At 35.5% G+C, this 17,173-nt stretch overlaps 1 pseudogene across 1 annotated transcript in view; it reads right to left on the bottom strand.

Annotated features, from left to right (window-relative positions):
* Nucleotides 1–244: 244 nt before the first annotated feature.
* LOC309653252 (large ribosomal subunit protein eL32 pseudogene) overlaps nt 245–17,173 on the bottom strand; it is a 499,263-nt pseudogene continuing 482,334 nt past the window's right edge. Inside the window, exon 2 of the transcript XR_014268774.1 lies at nt 245–2,101. The product of XR_014268774.1 is annotated as a large ribosomal subunit protein eL32 pseudogene (transcript). The remainder of the gene's footprint in view (nt 2,102–17,173) is intronic.

Here is a 17,173-nt window from a genome sequence, read left to right as displayed (position 1 = left end):
TAGGGGCAGGATAGGAATAAAGACGTATATGTAGAGAATGGACTTGAGGACACAGGGAGAGGGATGGGTAATTTGGGAGGAAGTGAGAGAGTGGCATTGACATATTTACACTACCAAATGTAAAATAGATAGCTAGTGGGAAGCAGCCGCATAGCACAGGGAGATCAGCTCCATCCTTTGTGACCACTTATAGGGGTGGGATAGGGAGGGTGGGAGGGAGACGCAAGAGGGAGTGGATATGGTGATATATGTATACATATAGCTGATTCCCTCTGTTATATTGTGGAAACTAACACAACATCTTAAGGCAATTATGCTCCAATAAAGATGTTAAAAAAAGAAAAAAAGAACACCCTTAGGTGGCTTCCATATCTTAGCAACTGTGAATAATGCTACTGTGAACTTTGGGATTCATGTATCTTTTCAAATTAGTGTTTTTTTCGAGTTTCATGGTTTTATTAACACAAACACAATGTGCACCATGAGCTGTCTATTCATTTTCTTCACTTTTCAGCCTCATATTGGGATTGGTGACTCTGATGGACAGCTGGGGTGCTCTTTCCGCAATGGTTTTGTGGTTCTTGGATAAGATATTGTGAATAATTTCAGCACAGTAAGATTTGTTGCACATCAGCAGCACTTCATGTTCCTTGATGCTGTGGACTAGGAACTTCCAGAAGCTGCTGGGCAGCATGTGTTTGTTTTCTTGTTGTTCCCATAACTGATGTTGGACATCAAGATCTGGCCCTTGAATCTCCTTCACACCCTGTTGTCAATGCCTCTGGGTTTCTGCCAGTTCCACTTAATTTTGACATATCAGTCTGACTGTTGTTGAATGAACTTCTTGGTCGCCCTTTTGATGATCTTGGACTTCACGAGGGATCTGAGAGCAGCCATGATGCTGAGTAGAAGATGACTTCCACCCCCATAGGGAGTGCCAAGGAAGAGAGGGGCTCAAATTAGTGTTTTTGTTTCTTTCAGATATAAACCCAGGAGTGTGATTGCTGGGTAATATGGCAGTTCTATTTATAATTTTTTGAGAAACCTCTGTACTGTTTTACACAGTGGTTACACCAATTTACATTCCCAGCAACAGTGTACAAGTGTTTCCTTTTCTCCACATACTCTCCAACATTTGTTATTTGTGTTCTTTTTGATGATAACCATTCTGGCAGGTGTGAGGTGGTATCTCATTGTGGTTTTGATTTGCATTTCCCTGATGATTAACGATGTTGAGCATATTTTCATCTGCCTGTTGACCATCTGCATGTTCTCTTTACAAAAATATTTATTCAAGTCTTCTTCTTATTATTAATCAGGTTGTTTGTTCTTTTGATGTTGAGTTATATGTGCTGTTTATATATTTTGGTTATTAACCCCTTATCAGTCATATTACTTGCAAATATTTTCTTCCATTCGGCAAGTTATCTTCTTATTTTGTCGATATTTTCCTTTGCTGTGCAAAAGATTTTATGATTAATTAGGTTCCATTTGTTTATTTTTGCTTTTATATCCTTGTTTTAGGAGATAAATTCAAAAATATTGCTATAATTTATGTCAAAGACTGTCAGCAAATGATCATACACCATGATCAAGTGGGATTTATCCCAGGGATGCAAGGATTTTTCAATATCCACAAATCAATTAATGTGATATACCACATTAACAAATTGAAGAATAAAAACCATATGATCATTTCAATAGATGCAGGAAAAGCTTTTGACAAAATTCAACATCTATTTATAATTAAAGTCTCTCCAGAAAGTGGGCATAGAGTGAACATACTTCAACACAATAAAGGCCAAATATGACAAACTCACAGCTAACATTATACTCAACAGTGAAAAGCTGAAAGCATTTTCTCTAAGATCAGGAACAAGAAAATTATCTTGAGAAATAAGAACAGAATTGGAGGAATCATGCTCCCTGACTTCAGACTATACTACAAAGCTACAGTAATCAAAACAGTGTGGTACTGGCACAGAAACAGACACGTAGATCAGTGGAACAGAATAGACAGCCCAGAAATAAGCCCATGCATCCATGGTCAATTAATCTATGGCAAAGGAGGAAAGCGTATACCATGGAGAAAATACAGTCTCTTTAATAAGTGGTGCTGGGAAAACTGGACAGCTACATGTAAAAGAATGAAATTAGAACATTCTCTAATGCCACATACAACAATAAACTCAAAATTGATTAAAATTCTAAATGTAAGACTGGAAATCATAAAACTCCTAGAGGAAAGCATAGGCAGAACACTCTTTGGTTTCTTTAGATTTAGTGGCTAAGAAAGGCCTCTTTGAGGTGATATCTAAGCTGAGATATGAAGAAAAAATATCTAGCTGTAGTGACATTGGAGATAGAGAATGGAAGGGTGTTGGTACATTCTAGGCAGAAGGAAACAACTGATGCCAAGTCCTTCATTTATTCAAATAATAAAACAAGGCCAGTGTGGCTGGACCATGGTGAGTGAAGGTGAGAATGATATGAGATCAGTTCATGGACTTGGGCAGAGAAAAGATCATAGAGGACATTGTAAACCAAAAGAAAGTCTTTGGATTCTATTTTGTTTCACAGCAAGTCCTTAGAAACAATTGAACTAGAGAGTGACGTGGATACAGAACAGACATGGGCATTCCTGTTGTACTGACAGACAGTTTTTGGGAGAAGGGGTAAAATGCTGTATTCCACTTTCATGTGGGAAAGAAGTTTAAAACTCAATACAAAAACAAACAAACAAACAAAAACTCAATACTGTTCACAGAATAGAACCTGAGATAGACAAGTGTGACAGAGTCAGAAAAGAGTTCCCCCACACAAGTAACCCTACCTACAACCTAACCTCTTAAATCTATTCCCCACACTGCTGACAGAGTAAAGTTTCTAAAATACTAATCTGAACATGTCATTTCTCTACTTTAGTTTCTGCTTTGCTTTAATGATTTTCAAGGTCCATAATGATCTTTCTGGAGCATGCCTTTCTAACATCTGCTCTCAATCTCCTACTCCCTTTTCACTCCAAGTGCCCTGGCCTACTTGCAATTTCCTATGTTTTCTTAGACCCTGGTGACCCGTAGCATATCACTTCCTTTGCTTGAAATGCTTTTCAGTACTCCCTTCCTTAATTCAGCACAGATAAAAGCTTTCTCTGACCACTCCTGTTACCAAGGATGATAGTCACTATATTTAACAAGTAGTGTGGCACAAGCACCAACCAATCAGAGTAGATGCTGGCTACAGATGCTGGTTATACAGATCATATTTTTAAAGCTATTAGAATATGGCTGACACATGATAAATACTATATCATTATTTGCTGTTCTTATTATGTGAAGAAAAGACAAGTGAACATATCTGATTGCTATGAGCTTGTGGGCAGTTTTGTCTTGAATTTTTTGTTATAGTAATATAATATTCATTTTACAATATAAATGAATAGCTGAATCATATAAATGTGTCATGACTTTTGTGGGGAGTGTGAATGGGTTGACAAGAGATGTGACCTAACTAGAACTGAAGGTCAGTATCACTGGCTAGGGAGAGGGAGTGTTGTATTAGATTATGGGGTTTGAACTGTCAAATGATGAGTTTGGATTTGATCCAGTAAACAGCAGGATACCTTTGTAGGAACGTGGACATAAAGGATTACAAATTGTAAGTGGTGCTTGAAAGAGATAAATTTGGCAGTGGTATGAAGAGTGGATTAGAGGACAAAAATACTTGAGACAAGGAATTTAGTTTGGAGATTGTTGTGGTCTTGCAAATAATCCAGAGTAGTGGAAGCAAGAATAGAAATAAAGGGCTAAATCTGATTGCTATTACAAACCACGCTTCCATACTAGAGAATGAGAACTGAAAAAAGTTAAAAGGTAAATAAGGGTGCAGTTAACCAAATAGGATGTGCAATTTTTACATGTCCATCTCTACTAAATTGTTAAACACTCAGAAGCCTCATTTTCCTTGCCAAGAGCCAAATAATTGTATAGGGAATGAGGTAAAAATTAAGAGGAAAGAGCTGACATAACCATCTAAACAAAGCTGCAAGGATCATCACCGAGGAAAGAAGTATACTTTTCCATATGCATATCTATAGGATAGAGTGGAGTAACCTTTGATCACACATACCCAAAGCAATAATATCTACAAGATACATGCTGTGTTTTATGATGAGTTCTGTAGGTGAGAAGGTGAACCTGAGGGTTTCATAAGAACTAGAAATATATCATTTTTTGATAAGTATGGTAGACTCCTGAATATTGTTAGAACTAATATATAAAAATGTTATGTGTTAGTTGTAAAACCCTAAGTGCTTTGGATTAATAACTCCAACCAGGTTTCCAGTTTTTTAAGTTGATAGTTTCTCTGGGAAGACAGGTGCTGGAATTTCTCACTGCCAAATGAAATTGTCTAAGCCAGTGTATATACATTATCTAAACCATATGCCATTACGCATATTCCTAAATATATCTGGATGTTCTAAATGAAGTTTAATCAGCGACCAGGAAGCAGAAGACTCTTTAAAAATGTTGGGATGTTCAGATAATGTCACCAAATGAATACATAAAATAGTCTATTTGGACAAGGTTCATAAAGGAGTGAACAAACTTAGTGAACCAATTCTTCAAAATTTGTCAAGGCTAAAAGATAGATTGACACATGGTGGACTTGTTTACAAAGTTACCAGAATCTCAGCTGCCAGCGTTCCTTAGATTTGAGGTGGTTGAAATTTAATCTTAGTTGCAAATAAATAAATAAATAAATTAATTAATTAATTAAAGGCAACTTAAGGAGTATTTGGCTTCTCCATGAGTTTATCAAATACTGAATGTTTATTGTTTATTCCTTTTTGTGTTCCTTTTAAAAGCTGATTTTCTTCCTAGTAAGCACTTTCGGCCAGTTGGTGGTGATATGATGCCAACATTTAAGTGTTGTTTTACATTTTCTATGGGAAACAACTTGGGAATGAAGCAATATAATTATCAACCATTATATCTTGATGAACATTCTATTTCTAAACAGTCTGTGTTTCCTTCGAGGCCCCCTGTGTTTAACAGTGAACATTGGCAGTAACCAGGAAACAGTGCTCTTTGATATACTTAAACATTCTGAATGAAGCCTTTTTCTTTATTTTTAAGGCTTGGAAAGACATTTGCATATGGTGGAATTAAAAGTCTGAAATAAGTGTCTGGATTTAGCATTGGCAGTTCATTTTTACCCCCATTGTAGGCACTTCTATGCTTCTGGGAAGGATTCCAGAATGACCAATTATGTTAAAATATGTTTTACTAAGATACAGTGAGGCGTATAGTACAGAATCCCATGATGTGTATTAAATCCTTGTCCTCTTTCCTTCTAAGTGCGTCTTCAAATAAATCAACTTTAATGTCTAAAAGCTGGAAAGTGAGAAAACAGATTTTCCAGGTTTGGGATGGTGACATGGCCTCCTTGCTTATGATGGCAAGGCATCAGGACAGTGAAGTATTGTCTCGCTGAGGTTTGATTACTGGTCAGACTAGAAAGCTCAACAGATTCTTATTCCACAGGAAAAAACAAAACAAAAACTAAAAATCAACACATAAACTCATTATATTAGAAATGTTTGACATGAAGCAACAAATGATTGTCACCTACATGCTGAAGTCGACCTTTGGAAAAGAAATGAGAGGAGATATGGGCAGTGAATATTCATATGAAAAAGAAAAGCATCTGAAATTTTAAATGAAAAGTCAAATGTCATTTTGAGTGGAATTTTTTATGTCTGTTAATATTCTGAAGATATTCCTTGAGCTGATGGTAAAACCTATGTAAAGTAGGATGAGAAGTCATTTATAATAAGTGGGTGTCTAAGGACTGTGTTTTTATGCAACTGAATTTGTTCCAAGGCAGATGAAACAGAGAGAGAACTTCAAGCTAGGATCAAATAATAAAAAGAACAATTGCCATTGATCTATCCTTCCAAATAGACAAAGGCAATACAAAGAATCACATCCCAGTGCCAAGAATTCCAGGGAACTAATATCCTATAAAAGCTGAAAACTTATATTCTACTGTGGGAGGAAATATTCTAGGTTTTTACCTTGGAATTTGCATTCCATTTTTAAATGATGTAAAATAATCTGTATAGAAATAAATAGGAACCAATTGTCTTGGTTTCAGTTTTTGATTTAGAAAATAATTTTCCAATCATGGGAAGAAAGCATAGTGCATAATGAAATATAAAATTAAGTTTTGCTTTTAATCGGAAGCTCACCTTTTCCTTTTGTTTTTATTTGCCTTAAAATATTCATAAGGGGGGGGCAAGAAGACAGTAAGAGTGCTAGTAAACTGTAATTCAGTGTTGTTGCAGTACCACATTTATTATTCTAAAATTCTTGTATTATTTTATTAAGCTACCATGTTTGTCGAATTTAGGTGAGAATGTGTAAAACAAATATTGAGGGAGAAAAAAGAAGATTATGTTAATTAGTGATGTTTGAAATTTAAATTAGACTTGATCTGAAAGCACTGGTAACTTTAGCCATTTTTGCCTACACTTAGAATTTTACTTACACTACTGAGATAAAACTGCATTTATTAATTTACACACAGTGCATTCAAAAGGAACCGTAAAAATGTGATATTCCTTTCCTCTCCATAGTGTTCCATTTGTGAACATTGGTGTGCACAGTAGGTGGGATATGCCACAAAAGAAATATAAAATTTTGGTCAAGTGTTTCTGTGATGCTGACTCTGAGGCATCTAACCATAGGAACACTACTTGATAATCCATCTTTACAAAAATTTTATTAGAGGAGAACAGGAACAAACTCCATAGCCAGGTTCCCTGTAATTGGACTTTCATTAGGTATGGAACATAAAAAGTGCTAGCTGAGAGACTTCACTTTCTACTGGTAAGGTAACCAACTGTACCAGTTTTCCTGTGACCAAGTGTTTTCCCTGCGGATGTGGGACTTTCAGTGTTACAACCAGGACAGATCTTGGAAAAAAAAAAGAGATGGTTGGTGTGGCAGGCTGAATTCTAAGATGATCCTTAAGACTTCGATGTACACACCCTATATGATTCCCACTCCTTGTGTATGGGCAGGAACTGTGAATGGGATATCACTCTCACGATTAGATTACTAACTAGTTGATTTTTAATACTTAATCACAAGGGAGATCATCATGGGTGGGTGTGGCCTGATCAGGTTGGCCGTTTATAAAGGGACTGAACCATTCCTGTAAAGAGAGTCCTCCTGCTGACCTTGAAGAAGCCAACCACCATGAGTTCTACAGCCACAGCCCCAAATAACTGAACTCTTCCAAAAACCAGTGAGATTGGAGGAAGAACTTGAGCCCCAGATGAGATCACAGCTGCAGCCAACACCTTGATTTCATCCTGGTGAGACCTTGAGCAGATGATCTAACTAACCTGTTCCTTCATATCTGACCTGTGGAACCTGTTGTTTCAAGCCACTAAATTTGTGGTAATTTGTTACACAGCAATAGAAAACTAATAGTATTGGGATTTTTTCTGCTCTAGAATGAAATAAATTTTATGAACTTGTCGCCAGTTCTTGGACCTGAAAGTGTCATTTTTCTTGAGTCATAACCTTATTGGCTGTAAGAATCATATGCTTGAAGAAAATGTGACAGAGTCAATTGCCATATGTAGGCAACCAGCTGTAAGAGGAGGATGCAGAATGAGTGGAGGATGCCGGGATGGAATTAGATGGGAATGGTCTCTTAGCACTCAAGGAATGAGTGGCCTTCCATGTGGAGAGTGAGACTCAACTAGAATATACAGCAGGGAGAGGTAGCAAAATGAGGCACATTTTTATTAAGCAGTGTAAAGAGCAGTGATTTTCAAACCCTGATTGGCAACCAGTCAATGGGTTGTAAAATCAATTCAGTAGGTTACAACCAGCAATGCAAAATGTTATAGACTAGACTAGAATAGAAAATAAACAAATGCTTGCAGGTAGTAAGCATAAATATTGTTTTGTGAATTTTTGTTTCAGTTTTATATCTATCTACTGAGTTATAATGTAAAATAAGTCTCTTACTGGAGAGTTAAAACAATTTTGGAAAACACTTATATAGTGTAATGGCTTAGAACAGGGCTTCTCAACTCTGGCTGCACATTAGAATAATTTGGGGAAGTTAGTTTTGTTTTTTGTTTTATGATTGATACCTTGGCCCAACCACAGATTTAATTGAAATCTCTGGGAATTGGACCAGTTATTTATATTTTTCTAAAAAAAAGTGATTTTGATTGCAGTGGAATTTGAGAACTACTGGATTAGAACATGGGATTTTGTATACTTGGGTAAAGTGCATACTCCTTAAAAAGCCCCAGTTTCCACATTTGTAAAATCGGGTAAATAGTACCTACCTCATAGAGGTGTTATAGAGTGAAATGGAGAACATAGCCCAATTTGTAGCACAGAGTAACAGTTCAGTAAACAAGTACTTGTGTTTAATCTATACAGTGATTTTAGAACCATTACAGATTGGTTGGGAAGACGCCATAGGACCACACATACATAGTCTCAGATTCAAGTTCTCCATACTCCAGGACTTAAGATAATGGGGCTCAGGACCTGTATGGCTGAATCCAGGACTATGCCTTCTGTGGAAATAACAGTGTTTCCAACACAGAGGTTCTGCTCAATATGGAAAACCAAAGATGAGGTCAAGAACTGAGTGCCACCCAGCAGGTCTGTGACCTTCCCCCACCTCACCACCCCCCCCAACCAGGGTTAGGAGCTCCTCATCCTCCCTTTTCTCCATCCAAGACTTCCTCAGTGAAGTACCAAGGTCCCCAAAGCCAATGCACATTGTGTCCCTGTCCTCACTTTGGCAGCCAGCTCTGCTGGTGACCCAACATTCCACCCTGAGGCTCGATCAAGGTGAATGTGCAGCCTGCGTTGACTACCCACCATTAATGCAGGGAAATGTCATCATTGTCTCTTTGTCTCCCTATGTGTTAGAGTCTGGATATTTTTGGCATTCTGTGAAGGTCTTGGCTCACTGGAGGAATAATATATGCTTTTTTTTTTCTACAATATCAAAACAGGTTTTGTCAAAGCAGGAAACCTCATGTTCTGTTCTGTTTTGTTTTATATGTTCTTTTACAAAATAAACTGAGCAGGTGTCTTGGGGACATATTTATAGGGGAAAAAGGACCCCATGAATGCCATCTCAGAAAACAATGATACACAAAATTAAGATACAGAAACTTGTCAGAAGCATGGCTCCAGTTCCCTAAGGTAATATTGTACACTAAAATTGCATTGTCCTCACATGATGGAGCTCTGCTAGGTCTGGAAAAATAGTGAAAACTTTCCCATACTCCAAAGTTTTTATCTTTGGGACCTGCCTTAACTTTCTGAAATAATTTATACTGACAATCAATGCATTTTGCCCTTTTAATTCTTGAACAAAATAAAGAACTGAAAACTCATTTGGGGAAAAAGTGACTCCTGTTTTCCGGTACTCCATAAAGCTCATATCCTGAGTGCTTCCTAGTTCCCAAATCACCTGCTAGGCACTGTATAGACTTTAACTCACTTGATTATTACAACAAGCAAGTGAGGAAAGGATCATTATTTACATTTTGGAGATGAAAAAATGAGGCTCAGAGTGATGAAACAATTTGTATAAGATCAGAGAGGCAGTGAGTTGCAGAGCTGAGACATTGTATTAGTGAGAGTACTCTAGAGAAACAGAACCAATAATGTGTGCTTATTAATAGAAAGAGATTTATTATAAGGAATTGGCTCAGACAATTATGATGGCTGGCTAGTCCAAGTCTGCATAGTGGGCCAGCAGGCTTGAGACTCAGGAGAGCCAATGGTGCAGATGAAGTCCAAAGACAGGCTGCTGGATAATTCTCTCTTGCTCTGGGAGGGTTTGTTTTTGTTTGTTCTATTCAGGCCTTCAACTGATTAAATGAGGCCCATCCACATTAAGAAGGATGATGTGCTTACTCAAAGGCCACTGATTTAAATGTTATTCTCATCCAGAAACACCCTCCAGGTTCACACATAAAAATAACCCGCACAGATATGAAACCAGAAATTCTGATTACAGAGCTCTTTGTATATTTGAGCATTTAACATGCAAATGTCTATTATTAAGTATTTCCTATGTGTTATTTAAGCCTCATAACAATCTTATGAGGTCAGTACTATTATTATCTTTATTTTACAAATAAAAAGAGTGAGGATTAGAGAGACTAAGAAACTTGCATATAGTTACACAGCAAGTAAATGTTAAAACTGGGATTTGAATGCAGGTTTTCTAAATAAAAATGGTGTTCTTCCTCTTTTACCATACTGCCTCCAAAGTAGTTTGAAGTGATTGGGATATTTTTTAATAAGAAGTAGTTGAGTAAATACTAGTTATATAAATAATCTATAGGTGGTTTTATTAAAATTCAATTTATATATATATATATATATATATATATATATATATATAATAACTGCTTTCCTTTGAGAAACCCAGTGCTATTTGTTGCACTGTGGAGATACCAATAAAAAGTTAATATATAGTGACCATGTATGTGTTAAGTCCTCTTCTAAAGGTTTTACATGTGCTATGATTGTCCCCATTTTACAGATAAGAGAATTGAGACATAGAGATGTGAGTGGCAGAGCCAGAACTTAAACCCAGGCAGTCTGATTCTGGAGCCTGGTCTTTTCACCTGTACAATATACTCCCTCTGTTAGTGGCAGACAATTTTGCAGAATTACTACTAATAGTAAGCATGAAAAATCAGGACACAGTATTTCCAGTACATCTGTGAAAGTTATAGAGCCATAAAGAAAAGAAAACTAAAAACAGTTAGGGAGGCTTCAAAAATATAACTAAGGCTCAACATCACTAATCATCAGGGAAATGCGAATCAAAACCACAATGAGATATCACCTCATGCCTATCTGAATGGCTATTACCAAAAAGACAACAAATAACAAGTGTTGGCGGGGTTATGGAGAAAAGGGAACACATGCATTGTTGGTGGGAATGTAAATAGGTGCAGCCACTATAGAAAACAGTATGGAGGTTTCTCAAAAAGTTAAAAATAGAACTAGCATATGATCCAGGAATTCCATTCCAAAGAAAACAAAAACAATAATTCAAAAAGTTATATGCACCCTTATGTTCACTGCAACATTATTTACAATAGCCAAAATATGGAAGCAACCAAAAAGCTTATATATATTCCATTATATATATATAATGGAATATTACTCAGCTTTAAAAAATGAAATCTTGCCATTTGCAACAACATGAATGGACCTAGAAGACATTATGCTAAATGAAATGTCATACAAAGAAAGACAAATGCCATATGATTTCACTTATATGTGGAATCTAAAAAAAACAAAACAAACATAACAAAAAAAGCAGAGGGATAGGTACAGAAAACAAATAGGTGAGGGAGATTAAGTACAAACTTTCAGTTACAAAATAAATGAGCCATGAGTATGAAATGTATATCATGGGAGACATAGTCAATAATAATGTAATATCCTTGTACGGTAACTAGACTTATTGTAGTATTCATTTTTTAATGTGTAGAAATATCAAACCACTATGTTGTGTACCACGAACTAACATAGTGTTATAGGTCAATTATATTGCAAAACAAACAAACAAAAAACCTCATAGAAAAAGAGATCAGATTTGTTATTACCAGAGGTGGGTGTTGGGGGTAGGTGGAATTGGATGAAGGTATGAACTTCCAGTTATAAGATAATTAAGTACTAAAGATATAATGTACAACATAATAAACATAATTAACACTGTTATATGTTATATATGAACGTTTTTTAAAGAGAGTAAATCGTAAGTGTTCTCATCACAAGGAAAATTTTTTTTTTCTTTTATTTTGTTTCTATGTGAGATGAAGAATGTTCGCTAAATTTACTGTGGTAATCATTTCATGATGCATGTAACTCAAATTACTATGCTGTACATCCTATACAGTGCTGTATGTCAATTATATCTCAATAAAACTGGAAGAAAAAAATTAAAAATTAAATAGGAAAAAAAATATATATATAACTAAAGCTCCTAGAGTGGATATAATTTTAGATAACGATTCCATATTTCTAACTGATGGTGAAAAAAAAGATGTCTCCTTTCTGGAGACATTTAAAATTGCATAGTGCACTAGACAATAGCCCTTAGGAAAAAGTCCTCAAGTGTAAAGGTACAGGAAAGAATTCTATTCGTAAAACTAAAAGATCTGAGTTCCTTGTTATAATTTGTCTTTTATTTGGACATTTATATGATTTTAAAAACTAGTGATTCTTTTATATGGTCTCAGGTTTTGAAACCTGTGACAGAAGGCTAAGTCCTTTTCATTTAATGCTCTTCTGAAGATTATTACTTATACTGATATTTTAATTTAGGTCAGAAATTTGGTTAAATATGAGAGCATTTTGTTCGAGAAAAGGAGTAAAAAGAACAGATGGAAATTATGAAGTCCATCACAGTCAAATTCTATGTATTCGTGCACTTATTGACGTCTGTGATCTTTAATGACAGTATTATAGTATCCATAGTCAACACTGTTCCCATCTGTTTATATGTTCTGTGAAAAATTGATACACTTTGGGAATATGGAGAACTGCCTATTCCCTTGTTTTGTTATATCAATGCATTAGATTTCTCCCTCACATATTATTTGCATATTTATGTTTAATCTGTGCATACTTATTTCATTCTCTCTCACACAAACCCACACGTACACACACACACACACACACACACACACACACACACACACACATACATGCACAAAAAAAGGATGAATCCAAAACGGTAAACAGAGATAAGAGATTAATGGGATGGGAAAGAAAACTTTTTGCAATGAAGGTTTTCTTTATTTCTTTGCAGTATAGACTACTTTGCTTGTAAGGAATTGGCTTCAGGTATTTATGTGCCTCCAGCCCCCACTGGACTTTCACAGACTTTCCTTTCAGCAATTCTTATCAAATGGAAAGGATTAAAATGGTTTAATAACATCGTGCCCTTAATAAACATCACCAATAACAACATTCCACTGAGGAAAGAGAAACATTGAGATACAAAACAAAACGAGAAACTCAAATCAGGTGCTATAGCAAGAAAGGGCAGAGAACCATATTATTACTAAAAATCCTGGAGTAACAGCATAAGTGGTAGTTAATTTGGTATTCTCTTTCAAGTTTTCAGCCCTTAGAAAGATGAGACAATTACCCTCTTCCACAATTCTAAACTGTAACATTTGCTGCTCCAGCTCTTTGGGACTTATGTAGTTTACTGTTGCAAATACGCACTTATGTATCTGCTATTAGTTTTTGTTTCCTTCATTATTAGCTTCATGGTTTTATAAGCAGGTATTCACTTGGGGAAAAAGAGATAAAAATAGAAATAAAGCAAGAAAGCAAGGAAGGAAGGAAGGGAGGGAGAAAGGGAGGAAGGGGGAAAGAAAGAAAGAGAGGGAGGGAGAAAAAGATGTAAGAGAGAAAGTAGGGAAAGAAGAAAACCAATGAGTGTTATTACAAATGAGGTGAGGAGAGCTTAGTAGTTTTCTTTATTTTTGTAAATTGAAGGGTTTTTTGTTTGTTTTATTGTTTTTTCTTTTTCTTTTTCTTTTTTTTTTTTTTTACAAAGGTATGTTATCCATAAGCTGTTGTATATTTGGAGAACTATTATTAATGATACCCTACAAGTATTCCTTCCATAGGAAAAGGCATTAAGTTTTACAAGGGAGTACATTTCTTCTTTTGTCCCTTTCCTCACCCAAGAAAGCAGCAACAGTAAGGGGCATTTCTTTTTCATTATTTTATTTCTAATTACACAGGTAATTGCTAAAACTTAGTAGTTTGCATTGGCTCTAGGTGTATTTTATCCTAGGTATCCTGCAAAGGATATCTCTGCAGGGTGTCCTTTAGTTAGGACACATATGAGAGAGAGATATGCTATGGTTTAAGTTATGAACTGTTCCATAAATTCTAATGCAAACTACAGCAATCACAGAGGATTTACTATAGAAGTAACTAACTCTAGCAGAGATCTAAGCTAAAGAAGAACCCCTATTTCTTTTCTGCCGTATTGAGCAGTTAGCTCTCTTCATGGGATATTGGTACCTGTCCTTTTTCTTTGGCAAAACAGAGAGTATCTGGTAATAAACAGGCTCCCACAGTCTGGATTCATGGCTTCACCCTTGTTTCCAGCTCCCTCTATGGGCTTCTCAGCAAGGGGTTTCTCACATCTGGCACTATTGCCTCAAGCATTTGTACCACACTACTGGAGGTTACTAATTACTCTTAAGATTTGACCCTTGAAGGCTGAGGGAAAAGGGACAGGTAATTGAATTCCTCCCATGCTCCCAAATCTAGTGCAAAGTTCTCATACATTATTTTAAAAAAGCATGTCTAGTTGGTCAACCAACACAATCTCAACTACTACTCGTATCTTCCTCACCATTTTAAGAAATATATAAATATATTATTAACTATACAAAATAACAGTGGTTGTAAGCCCAGGGTCATAATGAAATTTACTGAAGTCTAAATAATAGACAAGCCTAATACAAAGGAAAATTTTAGTTCATATTCTCATTTTCTTTGTCTATATACTGTGGACTCTTATAAAATCTGTGTAACATTTGAAAATATTTGAACAGTTACAGATCTGGCCAGCCACTAGAGTGGTATGTATATATTAAGGGAAATCATCTGTGAGAGAAAGAGACACACTGATAGAAGCAGAACTCCAGTGTCAAGAAGAGAAAGATAAGATGAAAAAAAGTTTAAAATTAATTCCGAAGAGACCAAAGACCATAGCTCACTCCTTCCTATCCTCCTCCACCATTCCTAAATGTATTGTCTGGGAAATCACACTATGTTTGATTTTGAAAAAATAGACAGTGAAAGTGAGAACAATTGAGAACCTTCTAAGAGCTCCCAACACTCTTTTAAAAGTAAAGTTATATTTCTGATACAATCAGAGTCCAAAACACTGCAGTATTCTATACAGCTTGATGAAGGAGAAACATGGTGGTTTCCTTACACACATCCTGCATGAAAAATAAACCCATTAATTAAGACATTAGAGAAATTATTTCACAGCCTGTATGGAGGCCACATACTGTAGTGTTGTCAAAAATGATAATTTTTATTCTTTTACCAAAAGGGAGATAGGTTAAATTCAACATAAAATTGGAAGTTTATGCTTGGTTGAAAACACATCTATTTGTGAAAATGCCATTGAGCTCTGATGAATACAAAAAACAATTTTTTTCTGTAGAGTATTTCCTGGGCTGGGGAATGAAAGGCTGGAATCTGGGCTAGGTTACAAAAATGAACACCTGAGACTCCACTTCAGGAAAACTTTAATCTTCTTGAGATTTCAGAGAGATAAAGATATTAGTAAGTGGCCAGATGCTGGTATTGAAAGCTAGATTGCCTTTGCTATCCAAGTAATCTGTCTTTATTTGAATAGCTGGCAAATACTTTCCTGACAACTATCAGGGCACTTCTGGAAGTGTTTATGAGTGACACATTTTATTCATCAAGAACTTAATGGATGTTACTGCGATTGCCAAACTAAGATTATACACAGAAAACCACAATGAAGGAGAGGGATTTTTTTCCTCTGTAAACATTTTCTTTTCTCTTCTTCCTTTTTTTTTTTTTTTCTCACACGGCTTTCTTTTGTTGTGGTAATGCAAAACACAACATGCCTTGTAAAAAGAGCTGTGAAGGGGATCGGGGATTAGTTCTCATAAAGAAAAAAATAATGTAGAGAATCCTGCAGGTGACAAAATAAGTAAAGAGACACGTTAGGCTGCATTATTACTCCTTCTTCAAAATCCTTCAACTGTATATTGTGCACACAATTGTAAATCTAGTTTAGAGGAAACAGACAATCCCTTTTGTGGGAAAAAAATAACTTTTGAATGGTACATGTATTCTTTGCTGATTAGACTCACATGTTTCTGGAGTTTTGGAAGAATAAACAATATGATTGACCAAATTAGTCCAAAATAATTGATCCTAGAATATTGTTTAAAATTTTGTTCTAATGTAAAGGAAATATTTGAGAAATATTGATAATAGTAGTATGGATTGTTAAATAATTGGTCATTTGGCCAAAGTCCTTTATATACCAGTTGCTATAGGGATGTGTGGGCTTTTCTGATAGTAGTAATGGATGTCTTAGATTTTAAATAAATTCTTCACGACAAGGAAACAGGGCTCCTTAGAGAAATGGCTGATTCCAGGATTGGGTCACTGAAAGTACTAATGAGCCTAGAACATTTAGCTATATAAGAAAGTATGGAAATGCTCAAAAATTAATGGGAACTTGTCTAAAGGACACAGGAGCCAAGTTGAAGGATCTTCTAGTGCCCAATGTTGAAACCATTAAAGCAATAAAATGAATAATTAAAACAATGGAATATAACTTGTGAATAAAGGAAATATCTTGGAGTCCACATTGATAAATGTGAATAATTTAATAAAACTAAATGGGAAAGAAAATAAAACTTTTTCTTAATATAGTATTCTAATTGCTAAATGCAAAATAAATGATGGAACAGGAAAACTGTCATTTGGTATGCAATAATTGCCATAGACAAGGATCATCAGTGGATGCTGAAATTAGTAGACAAAAATATGCATACTATAGGGATGTTTATACAAGATAGTTACTTATTAAAGGAAAATGGAGTAATTTTACAGTGAAGAAATCTGAAAGACACCACCTTAACTAAGTAATCAAAGTTAAAAGTACCATAATATGACACATCAATATCATATATCTTCTGATATGATGCACTGAAAAGGGCACAGTTTTCACTTCTGGGGTGTTATTGTCAAAAACATGTAACCTGGCTATAAACATAAGGAGACATTAGACAAACTGAATTAATATTGTATAAAATAACTAGTCAGTATTCTTAAAAAATGTCAAAGTCAATGTTTTAGGCTGAATTGTGACCCCCCCGCAAAGTTCATTGTTGAAGTTCTAACCCCTAGTACCTTAGAATTTGACTATGTTTGGAGATAGGACCTGTACAGAGGTAATTAAGGGAAAATGAAATCTTATGAGTGGGCTTTAATTTAAATGACTGGTGTCCTTAAAAGAAAATATTATGACACAGAGAGGGCACAGAGGGAAAACTACG

This window comes from Balaenoptera physalus, assembly GCF_965194825.1.
Source record: "Balaenoptera physalus genome assembly, chromosome: X".
NCBI lineage: Eukaryota > Metazoa > Chordata > Mammalia > Artiodactyla > Balaenopteridae > Balaenoptera > Balaenoptera physalus.
This window is presented reverse-complemented; position numbering and strand designations above follow the sequence as displayed.